General features: G+C 37.0%; 1 long non-coding RNA gene across 4 annotated transcripts; it reads right to left on the reverse strand.

Annotated features, from left to right (window-relative positions):
- Positions 1-3,569: 3,569 nt before the first annotated feature.
- On the reverse strand, positions 3,570-12,080 carry LOC141623856 (uncharacterized). 4 transcript variants are annotated; one of them, XR_012533679.1, is made up of 4 exons: positions 11,574-12,080; positions 6,431-6,546; positions 4,513-4,584; positions 3,570-4,006 (listed from the first exon to the last, which is right to left on the reverse strand). It is a non-coding gene; the product is annotated as an uncharacterized LOC141623856 (long non-coding RNA). The 4 variants fall into 4 exon arrangements; XR_012533678.1 differs by lacking the exon at positions 6,431-6,546; XR_012533676.1 differs by having other exon boundaries at positions 4,513-6,546.
- Between the last annotated feature and the right edge of the window lie 8,528 nt (positions 12,081-20,608).

The raw sequence follows: 20,608 nt of genomic DNA on the forward strand, positions 1-20,608 counted from the left end.
ATAACTTATTATATTTAATTTACGAATTGACAGTTAATTCGTCTCAACTTAATATTATTTAATTTTCATTAAATAATTATCTCATCAACACGGCGAGACACGCGTGTCTTGACCTTATCTCGGGTTTTTTTGGCCGTGGTTTACGACTCGGGTCAAGAGGGGTTGTGCGTGGGTTGTGAATTCTTTAAAACGGGTTTTGGTTTCGTAATTTTTATAAATAATAATAATGAATCGTAATTAATTAATAAATGATATGCGCTAAGATTAATAATTTAATTATAACTTGTCTTAGGTGAAGGATTTGAGGAAGAGTATTTCTAATTGATTCTTTGGACTGCATTTTTTGGAGTATAGCTACAAAGGTAGGATATCTACTCAACTAGAACAAGTTATTGTGTTATTTGTCACATGGTTATTATTTGGAGAATGGACGTTATTTGCTGGATGAATAGTGATGTGGATTGTTATTGTTAATCAGTTATTGAGTAATTCATGTTTTAGATAATTATATCGTGGAATTGGTTATATAAATATTGGAATGCCCCAGGCTTAGTCCCTGGTGGATAATGTGTGAATTAGAAGGCCCAAGGCGTAGTCTCTGGTGGATAATGTGTGAATACCCCGGTCCAGGGATTGTCGGGATGAATAGGTGTTTCGGGAGATGTGAATTGGTTGTTAAGCATTTGTATATCTTGACTTTTATTTATATTGTGGTTGTATTCATGTTGTTTAGATATTCCTACTCAACCATTTGGTTGACGGTGTATTCTGTAAACACCTGTGATGAACCAATTATTGGGGAACAGATTGACTGACAAGTACTAGAGATTAGCTGACTGGGAGCTTAGGACGTGAGGATGGATGGCGATGGACCGTTTAGTAGTCTAGCTCACTAAGACAGTTTATTCATATACTTCAGTTATTTAATTTCCGCTGCGAGATTGTATTTAATATATCTATTCAGTTATTTGGTTAAATAAATTGTAATAAGTCCGTTAAACTTTTATTTTATTTAAAGTATTGTGGTTTGTTTTACTTTGTTATTCACTACCTCGGGCAATCCGAGATGATAGCAACTCCTTTTATCTGGGAAGGCCTAGTTAAGACTCTTGGATAAGTTACATATTACTTCCATTCAAAAGCAATTGACTACTATAAAGAACTCATGAGATTCTCATATTCATTCCCTCGTTCATGACATTATGTTTATTAAGTGGTTAAGAGAAAGAAAACTTGGTTCTCTTATACTCTCTGGTTTAACGTGATATATAGTAGAAAAAAATGAAAAGTTGTTCTCTTTCTTCTCTAATAAAAGACATAAAAATATCTCACACAAAAAGGTACTAGACTAGCGTTTATTTTCAATCATTACTACGTGGATTATCAATAGAGGATTTCTTCTCAACACGAAGCCACAGAAACAATTATACTCTTACAATTTGGTACGCCTAATTCAAAAGATATTGTTCATTCTTACTTATTGCAATATTTCGATTCTTTTCTAATAAGTAACAAAAGAGTTTGTTTGTTCTGCCTTATTGTACTTGTGGAATAAGATGGAGAAGGAAAAAATGGTAGATTAAGAGGAGTGAGGGAGGGAAAAGGTCTATAAAGAAAAAGAAATTTGGAGGGAAAATTAAGAAGGGAACAAAGAACATGAAGATCAAACATAAACAGCAGGGAAAAAAAAGAAGTCACGGTGCATAAGGGTAGATTGATTTTTTTTTTTTTTTGGATATTCTCTCGTGTACCCTTGAACTTTTTCGTTTTCTAAGGTGTACCTCTCGTTTTTCAAAAGAAAACTTTGACCGACAATAATTCTCTGTTACGAGTTCAGAAAATGGTAAATTTTTTTCAAACCAATTATCTCGAATTTGAAAAAAAAATGCACCGCTTTTTGAACTTGTAGCCGGTAATTATTGTTTGTCAAAGTTTTTTTAACGAATAAAATTTGACCGACCATAATTTCCGACTACGAGTTGAGACGTCGGTGAATTATTTTTCAAATTGAAGACCTCTTAAAGACGGTTAATTTGAAAAAACAGTTTATCGTATTCTGAATTTGTAGCCAAGAGTTATTGACGGTCAAAATTTTTTTGCAAGAAAAGAGGGATACATCTTAGAAAACGAAAAAGTTTAAGGGTACACGAGAGAATATCCCTTTTTTTTGAATGAAAAATAGTGGTTATAGTTTAAAGGTACAAAAACTTGAATTAAAGGTAATCTTGTAGTAGCATATTTATTAAATGAGTAAGACCCTATTTGGTAAACGGCGGATTAATATTGGCAGAAGCAGATTTGAGTATTTGACTAGCAGAATGATTTAGCACGTTTAATTAACAGATTTAGTTAGCAGAATTGTTTTAGAGGTGTTTGGTAATTGACAGTTTTAGATTAGCTTTTTATTTAACATCTTTGTAAAATGACAAATAATAGGTACATGAACAAATTAATTATTAATTAAATATATGAAAGTATGGTTAGTATATTTGAAAGGGGTAAAAAAGACCATTTTTTCTTCTAGTCTGCTAACCCAATATGCTTGTAGGAGCACATTATTAGAAAATAGCATATTGGACCCCAATATATTATTTAAATATGTCATTAACCAAACGCTCTAAATAGCATATTGTAAGTCAAACATGTTAAACCTCTCCAATATGCTAAAATTTTGCCAATATATCATTTATCAAATAGAGTCAAAGTCTTGTATGAGGCGGTTTTATGCTAATGTTATTGTAAAATGGATTTAAACACAAACTTATTATTGAATAAAGATGGTTACTTAAAGATACCGTTTTACGATAAAATTGTGTTCAAGCACCTTATACAAGTATTGTTGTTATTAAATAGTGTTAAAAACAATTGATCTAATTATAAAGATTACTTACTCCATGCCAAAATAATCTTCCTAATTTGGCTTGCATAGTCTCCAGGGCACCACTTTGATTCGAGTTTTTTTTTTCCATTTCTATATATAGTTTTTCATTTAAAAAATACTTTTGTGAAAGATTTTTGTATGATGAATGTAAATATTTTGTCAGTAAGTTATAATATTTATTATTTTAACACTTATTAATGATCAGGGTTTTTAGTCAAAATAAGATTACTTTGGAATGAAAGAAGTACTGCCTCTGTCTCTATCAATTGTTTTTATTTTCCTTTTACTTATTGCCAATTGTAACACCCCACTAATTGGGAGGCCTTCCTTCAGACCATCCTAGTCAATAAGGGTGCTACACAACTTGATTTCCCAAAGTAGTAGTGCGAACAATTGAAAAGGAAGCATTTAAGATAGATAAGTATATAGTTAGATGTAGTTATTACCTGGTGTGAGTGGTAAGGGCTCTCATCTCTTAAACAAGTGGTTAGGGGTTCGATTCCTGACTCTTGCGAATGAAAAAGCCAAACTTGGGAGGGGTCAACCCATTAAATTGCCTTCAGTACCCCGAAGGAGATTGCCCCAGCTGTCGGTAGGGGATACTCCTGGTCAACACCAAAAAAAAACATATTATAGAGTAGAAAAAAAAAACCGAGAGAGAGAGAGAAAGGTGTGAAGTCGTCATCTCTATGAGGCTGTGAAAATCTGGACTTTTACTCATCAATGGCTAAAGAATCAGAAGAATCAGTACATAAAGGTTCGAATGATACTCATAGCTATAAAAAATCTGTTATAGCAAAGGCAATAAGAAGTGAAAAATTGAAGAAAACACAAAGCCCTAATGTTGAGGAGGGACAAAAAGAACATTTGATCCATGATATCACAGGTATCCCAACCCTCCTTAGAACATTGATGAGGAGGCTGGATCTGGAGATGAGAAAGATCAAGGATAGTGCTTGGTACGAGAGACATGGACGGAAACTTTTGCAAATTATATAGGATGAGCCTACAAATCTCTTGCAATTAACTGAGGAGGATGTTCAAGGAGAACTGGACTACTGGAAGCAGGCGGTATATGGCTTTATTGTAGGTGCTAATCCGTCGTGGCAGGTATTGAAAGGATTTCTGAAACGCATACGGAGTAAGTACACAGTTGATAAAATATCTTTCTTGCCTAATGGGGTATTTCTAGCATGTTTTAACACTAAGGAAATTAAACAAACCGTATTGGAGAGTGGACATTTTCTGTTTGACAATAAGCCTATGAAAATAAAACCCTGGGTGCCTGATATTGAGTTAACTAAATAAAATCAGGTCAAAAGTGTTCTTGCTTGGATTAGGATACATAAATTATCATTTAAGTTTTGGGGTAAAAGCCTTGCTAAATTAGCTAACCTAGTGGAGACATATGTGAAGAGTGACACTGCCACAGACCAAAAAGCTAGACTTAGATTTGCTAGGGTGATGGTGGAGTTGCAACTAGGTCAAACCTTTCCAAATTCCATTAAGTTAGTTCTTTGATGAAAAAGAAAACCTTATTGAGATTAGTGTTGAATATGAATGGTAACCTAGTGTTTGCCTCAAATGTAAACAAGTAGGACATGAGAAAGATAAATGCAGGAATAACAGACCTGGTAAGACTACTAAACCCATCCAGAAGAAGGTTGTTGGTGCAAGGGAACCCATTACTCCAGTGCAGGTACCTGAAGAAACACGGGAGAATACAACAGTAGACATGGTCAAGGAAAAAGAACAGGATCCAAAGGTAGGTATTGAAGCCACTCCTGAGTTCAAAACTACCATGGATGTAGCAGGGGCAATATCCCCTGTCAGGCCTACTTGAGCTACTAAACAAGGTATTTTAAATGTAAGCAAGGATGCTCAGTCAACCCCATCTTGTAAAGAGGTGTTAAGAGGTTCCTGCTCCCCTAAGCAAGGCATTGGCATATCTGGTATTGATCCATTTAATCTTTCCCCACGATGAACTTTGGATATTGGAATGTTAGGCGGATGAATAGGGAGGAGAAGCAGCATTTTGTACATAAGTTCATGAATAATAATAATGTTGGGCTATTTGTCCTACTTGAAACCAAGATTAAGCCTAAGAATCTCAATAAAACAGTGTCTAATATTTTTCATGACTGGTGTGTCTCCTCTAATATTGCTTATCATAAGGGTGGGAGAATATGGGTGGTTTGAAACCTAATTTGTATGATATTCTTTTCTTGGAATATAATGCAAAATATATCCATATGTTAGTGACATGTAGAGGTTCTCATTTTCAAATGTATATCACCTTTGCCTATGTCTTTAATGGAGTTGGAGAAAGGGATGAATTGTGGAATAATCTTAGGAGGTTGGCTGGTCATATCCATATTCCTTGGTCTGTTGGAGGTGATTTCAATTGTGTTACAGTGGCAAATTAGAGGTTGGGGGGCAATGTTGTAGATGCTGAGGCAATCCCTTTTCAGTAGTGTATTGATGATTGTAACCTAAGTGATATGAAGGCCACTAGTGCCTTTTATAATTGGAACAATAAACAATCCCCTTTGACAAGGGTATACAATAGACTAGACAGAATGTTTTTTAATCATGAATGGTCTATTATATTACCAAAATACTATGGCAAGTAGGGCAGAGCACGGATCAGATATCCGATCCAAAGTTTTAGTTCGAATCGGATATCCATATTAGAAATCCTGAATTTAGATATCCAATATCCAAACCAAATTTTTCGGATATCCAATGTTCGGGTATTCAAAATAATCGGATAAGATGCAGATATCTATACTTTTGAATTTAATTTAAAATTAAGTTTGAAACACGATTATATTCATTGTCTTACATGATGATTTTCATTAGTATTCTTACTCCAATGTTCTCGACATAAAATTTAAGTACCACTTATATATTTCTCTAGTATTTTAAACATTAATTAAGTTGTTGTATCAAATAAAATTGTATTTTTTCAAAATTATTCTAGAAAACTATATTTTCAAATCGGATCGAATATCCAAATGTTTTAAATCTAATATCCATATCCAAACCAAAACCAAAGATTTCGGATCGGATATTCAAACCTAACTTAACTTTCGGATCGGATATCCAAAAATTCGGATCGAATTCGGATCGGATATCAGATCGGTATGGATAATCGGATTTTTTTGCTCAGCCCTAAATTGCCAACTTCCTTCCAGACAGTCACTTTGATCACATTCCTTGTGTGGTCAGCAAGGCAAAAGGAGGTCAAGGTAAAAATAGACCTTTCAATTAGTTTAATATGTGGAGTTGTGCTCAGAGTTTCAGGATTGTGTTAGCAATCCTTGAAATAGGACTATACTTAGGACAAAGATGTATTGTGTTGTCAGGAACTTGAAGGTGCGAAAGCCAGAACTCAAAAAAATTAACAGGTCTCACTTCTCAAATGTGGAAAATAAAGCCGACATAGCCCAAACCATACTGTATCAGATTCACAAACAATTGGTACTGCAGCCAGGGGATGGGGACTTGATAAAACAAGAACATGAAGCACATAATAATTTTACTAACCTGCATTCAGCAAAGTTGGCCTTCTTAAATCAAAAGGCCAAGGCTCATTGGATGAATGAGGGAGACTCTAATTCTTCTTATTTCCATGGTGTGATTAAAGCAAGGAGGAGCAAGAACTATATACAGCAGATTACTAATCACAAAAATAATTCGTGCACTGAGTAAGAGGGGATTTAAAAAGCTTTCTTGGAATACTATCAGATGCTGCTAGGGTCTAAAAATAGTACTGCTAAGGTCAAGAGATTTATGGTACAAAGAGGGAGCACTTGCACTGAGATGCACAAGAAGCAGTTAATGAGGCCAGTTACATATGAAGAGATCAAGCAGGCTATGTTTCATATACCTAATGATAAAGCCCCTGGGCCTTATAGTTATTCTAGGAAGTTTTTTAAGGATACTTGGGAGATTGTAGAGGAGGATATAAGCAATGCAATTCTTGATTTTTTTGACTCTCATCAGCTGCTTAAACAGGTTAACAGTACTTTGATTACCCTGATTCCCAAGGTGGAGAGACCCTCATCAGTTTTGCAATATAGACCAATTGCATGTTGCAATGTTGTTTATAAATACATTTCTAAAGTTGTATGCAACTGGCTTGCTACTGTGCTACCTGATCTGGTTTCTCAGAATCAAGAGGAGTTTATACAAGGAAGGAGTATAATGGAAAATATCTTGATTTGTCAAGACATCATTATTAGACTCTATGAGAGGACTCTATCTATCCAAGGTGTCTTCTCAAAATGGACCTTCAAAAAGCCTATGACACAATTGAATGGGATTTCCTGAATCAAATGTTACTAGCCTCAAATTCCCGGACCAATTCAGAAAGTGGATAATGGTGTGTGTTACTACAACTAGCTATTCTCTAAATTTAAATGGGAATATGTTTGGGTTTTTCAAAGGGCAGAGGGGCTTGAGACAAGGGGATCCATTGTCCCCTTTATTATTTACAATATGCATGGAGTACCTTACAAGAATGCTTGCCTATACTATAGATAACAAGGATTTCAGGTTCCGTCCTCTTTGCAAACCTATGAGATTGACATATTTAATGTTTGCAGATGATTTGCTCTTATTCTGCAAGGGAGATGCCCATTCAATGATGAATATTCTGAGAACTTTCTCCACTTTTTCTAGTACTTCAGGTCTTAATACGAGCAAAAGTAAATCCAATGCTTATTTTAATGGGGTCAACAATGTACTAAGACAAGATATATGTAACACCCCCTTCTTACCCGACCAAGGTAATTAGGGAATGTTACCGTATCGGTTTCCCGAGGCAGTGAAATCGAAATTACAATTAAAAAACTCTTTATATAAATAACAAGTTTAGTGATTGCAAACCATAAACTAAACAAATGAATAAACGAAATACAACTCGTCTATGACTATAACATCCACCTAGTGGCTATGTACTCGATTCCAAAGTCTGTAGCGCGGCCCGAAACCCGATCATGTCAACAAGTAACACCTGTACTCAACCTGCTCCTCATATGATCGGAAATATCATATGGATCGACACAGGCCACCCCAAAAATAGGTGACAATTACACAGACACACAACACGCCAGTTTCAATAAATACAGTGAGACACGACACAAAGTGTGTGAGTATGCAACATGATTATGTTATGAAAGAAACGCTATCAAATAACCACCACGCCGGTACCGAGACACGCCCAGACGTACCCACAACCACCGATGACAGGGACACGCCCACGACACGACACCACACCACACAAACAGGTACCGGGACACGCCCAGACGTACCGGGTCCGAAAGCCAACCGGATCCCCTCCCAGACGTCGTGTCTCAACTACACGAATCCCTCCGTACTCAAGTCATTAATGTGCACATCCCTCTTGGAGTGGGAAGCTCCAAGTGGCGACTCAAGCGGAAGACGGTCTCCCAACCGCCTTCCGTCTCCTCAACAACAACCAAACAATCACAACCTTCAAATCCTCCAATACACATGACAAATATAATAAATCCAAGATACCACACAATGTGTCAATTACCGACTCATTATGTCATCTTAACCAATACCATGTTATAATGCATTTCCCGTAACATATGAATTTACGACAACATGTTATAATGCAATGACCACTAAAACACGACTCACATGACCATTCCAATACACATGACAAATATAATAAATCCAAGATACCACACAATGTGTCAATTACCGACTCATTAAATCATCTTAACCAATACCATGTTATAATGCATTTCCCATAACATATGAATTTACGACAACATGTTATAATGCAATGACCACTAAAACACGACTCACATGACCATTCAAATATATTGAAACTGAGTAGGAGTAACCTACCTTTTAGCATATTTTGTAAGCAATCCGAATAACAATAATTTTCCACAAAACCGTCACCTAAATAAAATAATTAAATATATTTAATTACTAACTAATCTAATTAAATTACAATTATATAATTTAATATAATTAAATTCAAATCCCGACTCGTACTCATTATACAATAATTAAATCCCGACTCACTCACACCCAAACTCCTTCCTTAACCACGACAACCACCGCCACCTTCCACCACCTACTGCTGCCACCGTGGGCCGCCACCAGTGGCTATGGTGGTCCACGACCAGCGCCTAAAACCGCAGCAACAACAACAGCAACACAACACACACGACACCCTTCCTTTAACACCACCATAACCACCAATGCAGCCACCACCACCATGGTGGTCACGGCGTGACCCCACTACCCAGCACCGCCCCCACGAGCCACCACCCTTGCCTAAAACCGACAGCACCCCAACACACACAACACACATACCACTCACACTCCTCCCTTCTTTACATCACCTTACCGCCACCAACACCACCACTCGTGGCCTCCACTCAACCCACGACACAACCACCCTACAACCACCATAGATCAGTCATGGTAAAAGGGGTTAAATCCCGTCCCAAAACTAAGAGACACAAACCACATACAAGCCCTATATCTACTCGGTCAACCCGTTTTAGGGTGGTCAACTGTGGTCAAGGACGGTCAGAGATGGGTCAAGGTCGAGGCGGGTTAACGGTATAAATTAATTAACATACGGACTAGTTTAAGACGGTATTACCTTACGATCTCGAGTCGGAGGGACAAAAGACAATCTTCCAATCTTTTTTTTCTTCTAATATCTCTTTCTCTCTTTTCTCTTTAGAAGTATGGTGGATTTTGTTGTGATTGTGAATGGATAAGGTGAGTGGAGTATATATAAGTGCTGTTGCTGTTGCTGTTGAGGTTGAGCGCAACTTTCATTAAATGAAAAACAAAAGTTTACATGAAATTGGTGGGGAGCCGAGAAACAAGCTGGGCTCCCACACCCTTAGCAACAGCAAAGTCAAGTCTAGTAAAAATGTAAGCGGCCACCCGAGCCCCCGCATCCTCCGCATCCTGAGATACCGAGAATTTCTGGATTCGCTGCCGCGCACAAATCATCCGAACCCAACTCCCCAAGTGATGAGAAAGAGAATGGAACGAAACCATAACCCGCTGCCGCGCACAAATCCCCATAATTAGCACACTTACGCTGAGCAGCATCAACAACAACCGGGTCAGGCACAAAATTCGTCATCCCAGTCTCAGTCAAAGGAGAAGACCCGGTCAAGTCAACGCACACATCACGCCCCCTGTCCTAAGAATAAAGCAAAGAATCCGCGGGACGAAGAGAACCCCATGCCCGTCAACCAAACCAACATCAACCTCCTTCCCCCGTAAATACCGGATCTATAGCAGATGTCGAAAAGAGTGTCACGGACAAGGTTCTGCCGATGTTTAACGCCCACAGATGCAAAAAGACAAGAAACAAGCGTGGTCCCCAAAAACATCATCACCAATTTCTTCATAAGTTTGGGGCGAGTAAATTTCACTAGGGTTACCTAAGATACGAGAGCCGTAGTCGCAGTAAAACCTCGCGGCATCATCAAAAGCGGGGGCCAGCAGACTACAATACCGGAGGGTCCGAGGAGTTTAGCTCGCAAATCAGAGAGGCGCAAACGGGGACGCAAGAAAAGCATAATGCAAAACATCCCCGCCGCATAGACACCAAGACCACCAAGATGAAAAGGGAAAGTAGCAAGGCGCCACCGCCAATCCCCAAAACCGGGCCGACGCGGTGACGATACGTTCAGCCGGAACGAAGAGCAAAGATCAAAAGGGAGATGGACGGACCCAAAAACACTAGGGGAGCAAGTACGAAGGGAGAAATACAGCTTAGAAATACCAGTACAAGCTCGAAGTAGAAGCAACTCACATTGCGGGTCCTCAATCCTCGCAACCAAGTCCATTGTTATTGTTATTGTTATTGTTATTGTTATTATTATTGTTATTGTTATTATTATTATTATTATAAGATGTGCGCAGCTTTCATTAAAATAAAAATAAAAGGTTTACATGAAATTATTATTATTATTATTATTATTATTATTATTATTATTATTATTATTATTATTATTATTATTATTATTATTGTAGGCCTCTAATAGACAAGGTGGTCAGCAAAATCAGAAGCCTTGGTGCAAGAAAACTATCATATGCTGGAAGGTTGGTTTTGGTTAGAGCAGTCCTCCAGACTCTCCACAATTACTGAGCTCAGATGTTCCTCTTGTTGAGTGGTGTCATTGTTCGTATATGAAATCTCCTCTAGTTTCTTGGGAAAAAGCTTGCAAACCTAAGAATGAGGGGGGTTTAGGGTTGAAGAATGACCTCATATGGAATAAGGCAGCTATTGAGAAATTGGTGTGGTGGATTGCATCCAAGTCTGACATCCTTTAGGTCAAATGGTAGAATCATACTTATATAAAATGGGCAGATTGGCGAAGTTATTCTCCTACTAATAACTCTAACTCCAGTTGGTACTGGAGAAAATTTGTCAAATTAAGACTCTTCTACATGAATCATACCAGCAGCAAATGTGGAATAACAATCAAGGGTACACAATAAACAAAGGTTATGAGTATCTCAGAGATAAATGGGAGAAAATCAAGTGGCATATAGTAATATGGAATAAATGGACTATCACTAAACACGGTTTCATGACATGCGTATATCAACATGGAAATATGAACATTAATTATAAACTCTTCAAATGGGGCATTAGCGAGGTGGATACCTGTTATATATGTCAGGGTGATATAGAAACCATGTAGCACTTGTTCTTTAGATGTCAATACAGTAAAGTCCTCATCATGTATGTTGGAAACTAGATTGGAATCAACATTCCTAACTCGGATCTTCTTAACTGGAGATTGAGGTTTAGAGGCTCAAAAATGCAGATTGATGTGCTTAATGCGGGCATTAATGAGTGTATATATCACGTATGGAGACAGAGAAACCTGGGCAGGATCAAACACACTCTGATTAGGCCAAATAAGCTTGCTATAACCATTATTGAGGAATTGAAGTTGAGATTTATAGAGCTTAACACTTCTATCAAGGACCGCTGGTGGCAACGTATCCTTGACAGTAGCAGATCTGGGTGAGAAAGAAGGTTTGGTGAAGATGATGGTATATCTGGATGAAGATTTTCATCGTTTGTCGGAGGCTAATTACGTTTTGTTTCCCTCATTTGGATTTGTTGTATAAATGAGGAAGGGTTTTGTTTTGTATATCTTGCGCTGACTCTTAGGATCCTTTTTTATTCGGTTTTTTGCTTAGGTCTAGATTGGGGCATTAAGGCGCCTGCTTTTTCCGCTTTTGAGAAATGGCCCGAATCAATCGAATCGAATCGAAGTTTGAGGAATTAATCGAATCGAGTTGAATCAATCGAATGGAGCTGAATCGAATCGAATGAATGGAATGAATCGAATCGAATCAATCGAATCGAATCGAATAGAAATGAAATAATCGAATCGAATCAATCAATTGAAATTTGGATTGAACTGAAATAATCATATTAATAATAATAATAGTATTAAATATTATTGTTAGTATCAACTATAATATATTAATATTCATAGTATAATAGTAATACTAAAATTAATATTTATAAGAAAAAAATTATAATATTATATAAGAATAATCATAAATTATAATAATGAAAAAATAGTATTTTTCTACTAATAATATTTTTAATAACAATAATAAATAATAAGGTCATATTAATAATGATATTAGTAAAATTTTTGTTTAGAATAAAAAACTCAAGTAAGCGTTGCTCAATTCGGGTCGAGTCAACGCCCTACTCTCATATGGCATCTCGAGCCTATGCTTGCTCTCTTCGGATGGATCTTTCACGCGTAACAAAGGCCTCAGAGGGTATGCAAAAGGTCTTTCTCTGATGCCTTACGGTAATGGTGGATAGTCGGGACCTTGCTTGAAGCTAAGGTCTCTATGCCCTCTTGTAGTAGCTCGAGTAGTCTTACTTCTAGAGAGAGGAAGTTGTTGGTGAGAAGTTTTTACCATTGATTGGTGAATAGTGAGATATTTATAGGTTTTATGTGTACCTCAAATGATGGTTTGGCAAGAACGGTTACCATATTCGCTATGAATACGCCTTACCGATTCGCGATTCGTTTATAGAAATGTGTTACATGTATTTTCAGTAATCAACTTGATATAATTCGCTTTTAACAATTTGTGATTCGTAGGGTACCAAGTTTAATTTGTAACCATGTTGGCAAGCGTGTTGACTTGTAAGACCCCGTATTGGCAAGTGAGTCAAGTCGGTTCGGTGTGTCTCATTAATAATATTAATAATAAATGTTATGGATTTTAATAATAATACCAATAAATGTTATGAATTTTAATAATAATACCAATAATAATTAGAATAATAATAATAATAATAATAATAATAATAATAATAATAATAATAATAATAATAATAATAATAATAATAATAATAATAATAATATCAACAACAACAACAACAACAACAACAACAACAACAACAACAACAACAACAACAACAACAACAACAACAACAACAACAACAACAACAACAACAACAACAACAACAACAACATTAATAACATTATTATTCATTTTAATAATAATATTCATCATCATCATCATTATCATTATCATCATCATCATCATCATAATAATAATAAAAGTAATAATAATAATAATAATAATAATAATAATAATAATAATAATAATAATAATAATAATAATAATAATAATAGTAATAATAAATAAATAAATAAATAAATTATTAAAAATATTATTAATTATAATTATAATAATAATAATAAATAATATTAATATTAAAAAAATAGTATTATTGTTAACAAAATTAATAATAACTATTATTTAAATTAGTAAAGCTGAAATGAGTCAATTTAATGGAGTGAAATTTAATCGAATCGAGCCGAAATCGAATCGAATCGAATCGAATGGAGTGAATCGAATCGAATCGAATCGAATGGAGTGAATTGAATCAACTGAGTGAATGAATCGAATCGAATCGAAATTTGAATCGAAATGGGTGAAAATAAGCCGTAAAGAAAAGAACAGGGCCTAAGTCGTTGTGACTTAATGATCCTATTTTCGTGTATGGTTACGATTTTTCTTTTTTGATATATACTTACCTTATATAAAAAAAAAGTTATTATGTATTCGGGGATTCAAATAACAATATTAATTATACAAACCCAAATTAAAACAAATGGAGTCTAATTATATCGTCAAAAGGCTAAGATAAGAAAAGTGGCGACACGCTAAAGTGAGGACCGCTGCAAGCCTCGAACCAACCCATATGCACATGCTACTTGTCAAGCCACTGCTCCCCATATTATCGGAAATATCAGATGGTTCACTACATATATTTGAAAATATTTACGGTCAGTCTCAATAATATGAGTGCTTACTATATGACAAGTGTATGAGATATGAAATGTAAACAAGATATGCAAAAATGAAATACGATAACACACGGGTAACCTCCAATAACCACACCTCCAACAAACCCAGTGATGGCATCGCAACACCACCACCAACAACTGGACCGCATTCTGTAACAAAACACTGGGAACAAGGCCACAGTGCCAAGCCCGGGCGCTAAATGGACCCCTGCCAGACGTCGTGACACCACACGCGTCCCTCCATACTCAAGTCATGAACGTGCACATCCCTCTTAGAGTGGGAAGCTCCAAGAGGCAACCAAAGCGTAATACGGTCTCCTGACCCATCGTACGTCTCCTCAACAACCCAACACAACACGCCAATACTCCACCAACAATCTCCTCCGACATCCACAAGTAACCAATGCATACAACAAATTCCAATTATACCTTTCCACATAATCACGGACCATAATATGAGATGAATGCACAAGTTCACCATTTAAATCATTCTATTAACTAAGAAGTCTACTAATTCATATTATAATACAATTCAAATGAATATTCGAAGTTAACACTACTTAATCCACATCATAACATTGTGAATGTCCAATACTAGTGTCTAACCAACATAAGTTCCCAACTAATCATGTTATAATGCAACTATAACATGTAATATGGAATTCATGATAATTAACACCAATGTAAACAACCATATTACTAAGATCGAGTAGGGAAACCCTACCTATTGCAAATATTCAATCAACCAAAGTAAGCAAACTAGAAGGACTCCTCTAAGAAGTCTCCTCGTACAACAATTAATGTAATAACTACCACAAATACATTCTACAACATTAATAATACTAAATAATTCTTAATTAACCCACTTAATTAACCAAAATCCTAATTAAATTCCCATAAGAGAACTCTCCCAAAAACTAGGGTTTACTTAGAAAATAAATAAAGGAAAAAGGATAAATATTCACTTACAAATGAAAAGGTTAAAACTTGAACACTAAATCTTCAAGATAAGATAAAATTTTCAAAGGATAAGATTGTTGAGATATTTTGAGAGGGTTTTGAAAGTTAGAGAGGAAGTTTGAAAATGTTTAGGGTTGTATAATAAAGGGGAAATATGAAAAAGAGAGGGTATTTATATCAAGGCCCACATACGAAGCACAACAAGAAAAAACCGCAGTTGCACCGGTACACTCGGTCCAGTATTGGGTGGAACTCCCTCGAGTGCACCGCACATGCCACTCGTTCGAGTGGAGGAGCTGGTCTAAATTGCCCAGAGGGCACTCGGTCCTATAATCGGTCGAGTAGAGTGCACTACTAGAAAATGCGGGGTATTACAGTCTTCCCTTCTTAAAACGAACTTCTTCCCAAAAGTTCACACTCGACTCAACAAGGTAACTCTAACCCTACTCTCTATGCCCGCATATACCAAGACAACTAAAAACTAACACGAGTAACAAACGACTATTAAGGTGAAGTAAACTAATAAACAAAAGAAACTTGCACTTAGCATAACACGCTCAACCCTTCTAAAAACAAGGTAACGGCCTTGTAACCGAACTACACCTACTCAAAAAGGTGAGGATATCGCTCTTTCATGGCTTCTTCAGCTTTTCATATGACCTCTTCTACTTGGTGGTTAGACCAAAGCACCTTTACCAATACCGTTTTCCTATGCCTTGTGTTTCTTACTTTACGGTCTAGGATTTCCTTAGAAGTCTCCACATAAGTTAAGGCATCATCCAACTCGATTGTTTCCATTTCAAGAACATTGGAAGGATCACTTACATACTTTTGATTATCAAGTCGTTGTTCACTCAATCAAGCACATTTATAATCTCAACAAACAACTAGCAAGTGGTTAAGTCGAGGTCGATTCACGGGATGGTGTGTTTTGGTTCTAAGTGTCTCTATTTCAATATGTGCCAATATCATAATTATTTGGGGTCTCGTAGCTAAACTAATGAAGTTAAGCAAAATACGGAAAGTAGGAAATGTAAACAAATAATTAAAAGCACTAGGGTGTCATGAGTTCATAGAGGTAATCAAAGGGTTCTACACATGTGAGTCTAAATTGGGTCAATGTTATAGTCAGACTATGGACCGAGGCTCTCGATCTTACGGTCCTATATACCTAGGTCAATTCGGGTTAGCTCTCGCGTACACCTGTTCTACCCACCAACATAGTGCTTGGTCTAACAACTGCTAAGGCTCTCGATCTTATAGGAGTGTTGAATAGATAAAGATTCATACAAGTTTGTCAAACAAGCATTTCATCAAACACTTAATATGCACTAGTTGAAACCACAAAAATTAATCCATTTTGGAAGACTCAACAAGTATAATTCTTCCTTTAATCATCCCCTACTATGCATGATGAGAAAACAAGTACTCCCTTTGGCTTTTAATTTTCTTCCCGTTTCTCTAATATATGTGAGGAGTATTATAATGAAATGGGAAGAAAATAACAAGCCGGAGGGAGTAATAAACAACTTAATGAAAGATAAACAAGAAATTAAAGGGAGATTGAGAAGAAATATTAACTAACTGAACGATGAAAGGAAGGAAATCTTGAATAATGATGAAGACTTGTCACTAATCTTCAATACAAATCCAAGGAAATCCAAGAACAAAGCTACATCTAGAAGTAATTAAAGAGTAATTAAGTAAAGATTACATTAATTGGGGAAAGATTAAGTCTAATCTACTCCTAATATAAGCTTAGCCGCCTCTAAGAGGACTTAGAAAGCATCTTATTACAAGAGGGGTATATATAGTGGTTACAAGATTAGGGTTAATTAGAAGCTTAAAAGAAGTGTTGGCCCAATAAGAGGAACCATCGCCTTACTAGACTCCAGAGGAGCTCGTGGGGATTGGATCTGCAATGGTCACCACTGCCTATAAACTCTTGCAAACTCTAAGACAACTCTCACGAGCTGCAGACGAGCTCTCACAAGCTTCAGACGAGCTCGCACTAGTTGGTGCTAAGTTTGGGCTCCGATTTTTAAAATAAGCGTCATTTGCTCATCCGGACTTCGCGTCAAGTGATTCAAAATCCTAGACAACTTGATTTTTCGACAGCTTTCCATCTATCATAGTTTTAGAACCAAAAAAGAATTCCTTGGTTTGGGTCCGAGTGAGTTTCTCTTGTAATTGCTCCCTTCTCGTCATTGTTGAACAACAACTTGTGGGGGCTAGCATCCAAACCATCCAAAATCTTGTTTTATTGATCTAAGGGTCCTTATTCCTTACCTCCTCTTCCTTTCCAATCATAAAGTGAGTCGATTTGCCTTCATTTAAGCCCAAAATCATGCTACAGCCTCTACAATTAGCTTCTTTCCTACAAACGACCATAAAAAGGAGGGAATAACAAATAAGAAGCAAATGACTATGAAAATGACGATAATTAGCTAGATTGGCATGCAAAATGAGGTTGATTAAGGGATTATAAATGCGTAAATAATGACCACATCAAGTTTCGCAATTGAGCCACATGAAATACGTTGTGAACTCGCTCAAGTGCCGAGAGAAGTGATAAACGGTAGGCCACTTCCCCGACCCTATTCAATATCTCATATGAGCCGATAAACTTTTGGCTCAATTTACCTATCTTCCCAAATCTCATTACTCCTCTCATGGGAGAAACCTTAAGTAGCACCTTATCACAACCATGAACTCAATATCGTTCCTCCTCAAATCGGCATAACTCTTTTGCCTATCTTTTGCCGCTCTCATGTTTTCCCGGATCACATGCATTTGGTCTATCATATCTTGGACCATTTGAGGTCCTAACATAACGGCTTTGGTACTATCATCCCAACATATTGGACTTCGGCATTTCCTCCCATATAATGCATCAAAAGGAGTCATGCCAATCCTTGCGTGATAGCTATTGTTGTAAGAAAACTTAATTAAGTCCAATATTTCCTCCCAAGTGCCTCTAAATTCCATGACACAAGCCCTCAACATGTCTTCCCTAGATTTGGATAGTCCTCTTCGTTTTCCCATCCTTTACCGGGTGAAACGTCGTACTCATCTTTAATTGAATACCCAAGAAGGCTTTCAATTCTTGCCAAAACCTATAAATGAATCTAGAATCACGGTCCAACACTGTCCTTTGCTATTACATGCAACTTCACCACATTCTTCCTGTAAGCACTATCTAATTCCACCTTGTTCCAAGTGTTTTTCATTGGCACAAAGTGAGTTAACTTGGTAAGCCTATCCACACTCACCCAAATCATGTTGTCCCTTTTGAGTCCTTAGTAGTCCCACTATGAAGTCTATTGATATTGATTCCCAATTCCATTCCGGCACATCTAATGGTTGAAGTTTCCCTTGCGGTCTCTTATGCTCCCGCTTGAATCTTTGGCATGTCAAGCATCTTACCACAAATTTTGCTACTTCCTTCTTCATACCCGGCCACCAAGGCATCTTATTAAGATCTTTATACAACTTGTCACTACTCGGGTGCACCGAGTAAGGTGTATTATGTGCTTCATCCATAATATTCTTCTTAAGTTTACCATCATCAGGAATACACCATCTCCCTTTAAACTTAAGGCTACCATCCGCATGGAGCTCAAATCTTGATGTTTCACTTCTCCCCAATGCTTCCTTTCACTCTTGAATCTTAGGATCATTCACTTTTTTTCTCCCGGATTTCATCATACAATATGGGCTCCAAGGTCAAGTCACTAATAGCCTCCCCTTTTCGGATCACATGAACGACCATCTTTCCTACTTCTTCCTTTAACCCCATAATAAATAAAGTTGTACACAGAGAATGAACCGACTTTATACTCAAAGCATCAGCCACTACGTTAGCCTTCCCTTCATGGTACACAATCTCCATGTCATAATCCCCAATAAGTTCAATCCACCTCATTTGCCTCATGTTCAACTCCTTTTGAGTGTAGATTTACTTCAAACTCTTGTGATTGGAAAACACTTTGAAGGTTGCTACATAAAGGTAATGCCTCCATATTTTCAAAGAAAACACTACGGCATCCAATTCCAAATCATGAGTTAGATAGTTCTTCTCATACAGTTTCAATTGTCGCGAATTATATGCGATAACCCTACCCACTTTGCATAAGCACACACCCTAATCTATTCTTTCAAGCATCGGTGTAAACTTCAAAATTCTCACATTCCTCCGTTAAAGCCAACACCTAGGCCATGGTTAGGCGCTCCTTTAAGGTTAAGAATGCCATCTCACAATTCTCGTCCTACTTGAATCGATTTTTTTTCCTCCTCAAGGAAGTCAAGGGTCAAGCAATCTTGGAGAAATCCTTGACAAATCTTCGATAATACCCGGCTAACCCAAGGAAACTTCGTATCTCTGTCACATTATTTGGTGCCTCCCACTTTGACACGGCTTCAATCTTACTAGGGTTAATGAATACACCTTCTTTAGACAACACATGTCCTAAGAAAATAACTTTCTCTAACCAAAATTCACACTTACTTAGCTTGACATAAATTTAACTGTCCCTCAATGTTTGCAACACAATCTTCGGGTGATCCTCATGCTCCTCTTTGGTCTTATAGTAGACTAAGATATCATCTATGAACACCACCACAACCTTATCCAAATATGGACTAAATACCCGATTCATTAGGTTCATGAACACGGCCGGGGCATTTGTCAACCGAAACAACATCACAACGAACTCATAATGCCCGTACCTTGATCGAAACGCGGTTTTAGAAACATCCACGTCTCTTATCCTTAGTTGATGGTAACCCGACCTCAAGTCTATCTTGGAAAATACTCCGACTCCACTTAGTTGATCAAATAAGTTGTCAATTCTTGGCAAAGGATACTTGTTCTTAATGGTGACATTTTTTAATTCCCGATAGTCGATACATAGTCTCATACTACCATCCTTCTTCTTCACAAAGAGTACCGGTGCTCCCCATGGTGAATCACTTGGTCGGATATACCCCTTATCCAACAATTAGAATAGTTGCTTCTTCAATTCTTCCAACGTTTTTGGACCCACCCGGTACGGGGCCTTAGATATTGATCCCGCTCCTGATTTCAAGTCCACACTAAACTCAATCTCTCTAAGTGGAGGTAATCTAGGCAACTCTTCCGGGAATACATCCACAAACTCTTCCAACACCGGTATTTCTTGGGCTTTGGGTCCCTCTCCTCTAGTGTCCCATACATAACACAATATCATAGGACACCCCTTCTTCAAACACGACTTTAAGGTCATCACCGAAATGAGCTTAACTTTGGGTTTGTCCACAAAACCTCTATATGACACAATCTAACACTCTTAGGATCTTTTAAAGATAGTTTCTTTTGATGACAATCTATATTGTCCTTGTG

This window comes from Silene latifolia, chromosome X (genome assembly GCF_048544455.1).
Source record: "Silene latifolia isolate original U9 population chromosome X, ASM4854445v1, whole genome shotgun sequence".
Lineage (NCBI taxonomy): Eukaryota > Viridiplantae > Streptophyta > Magnoliopsida > Caryophyllales > Caryophyllaceae > Silene > Silene latifolia.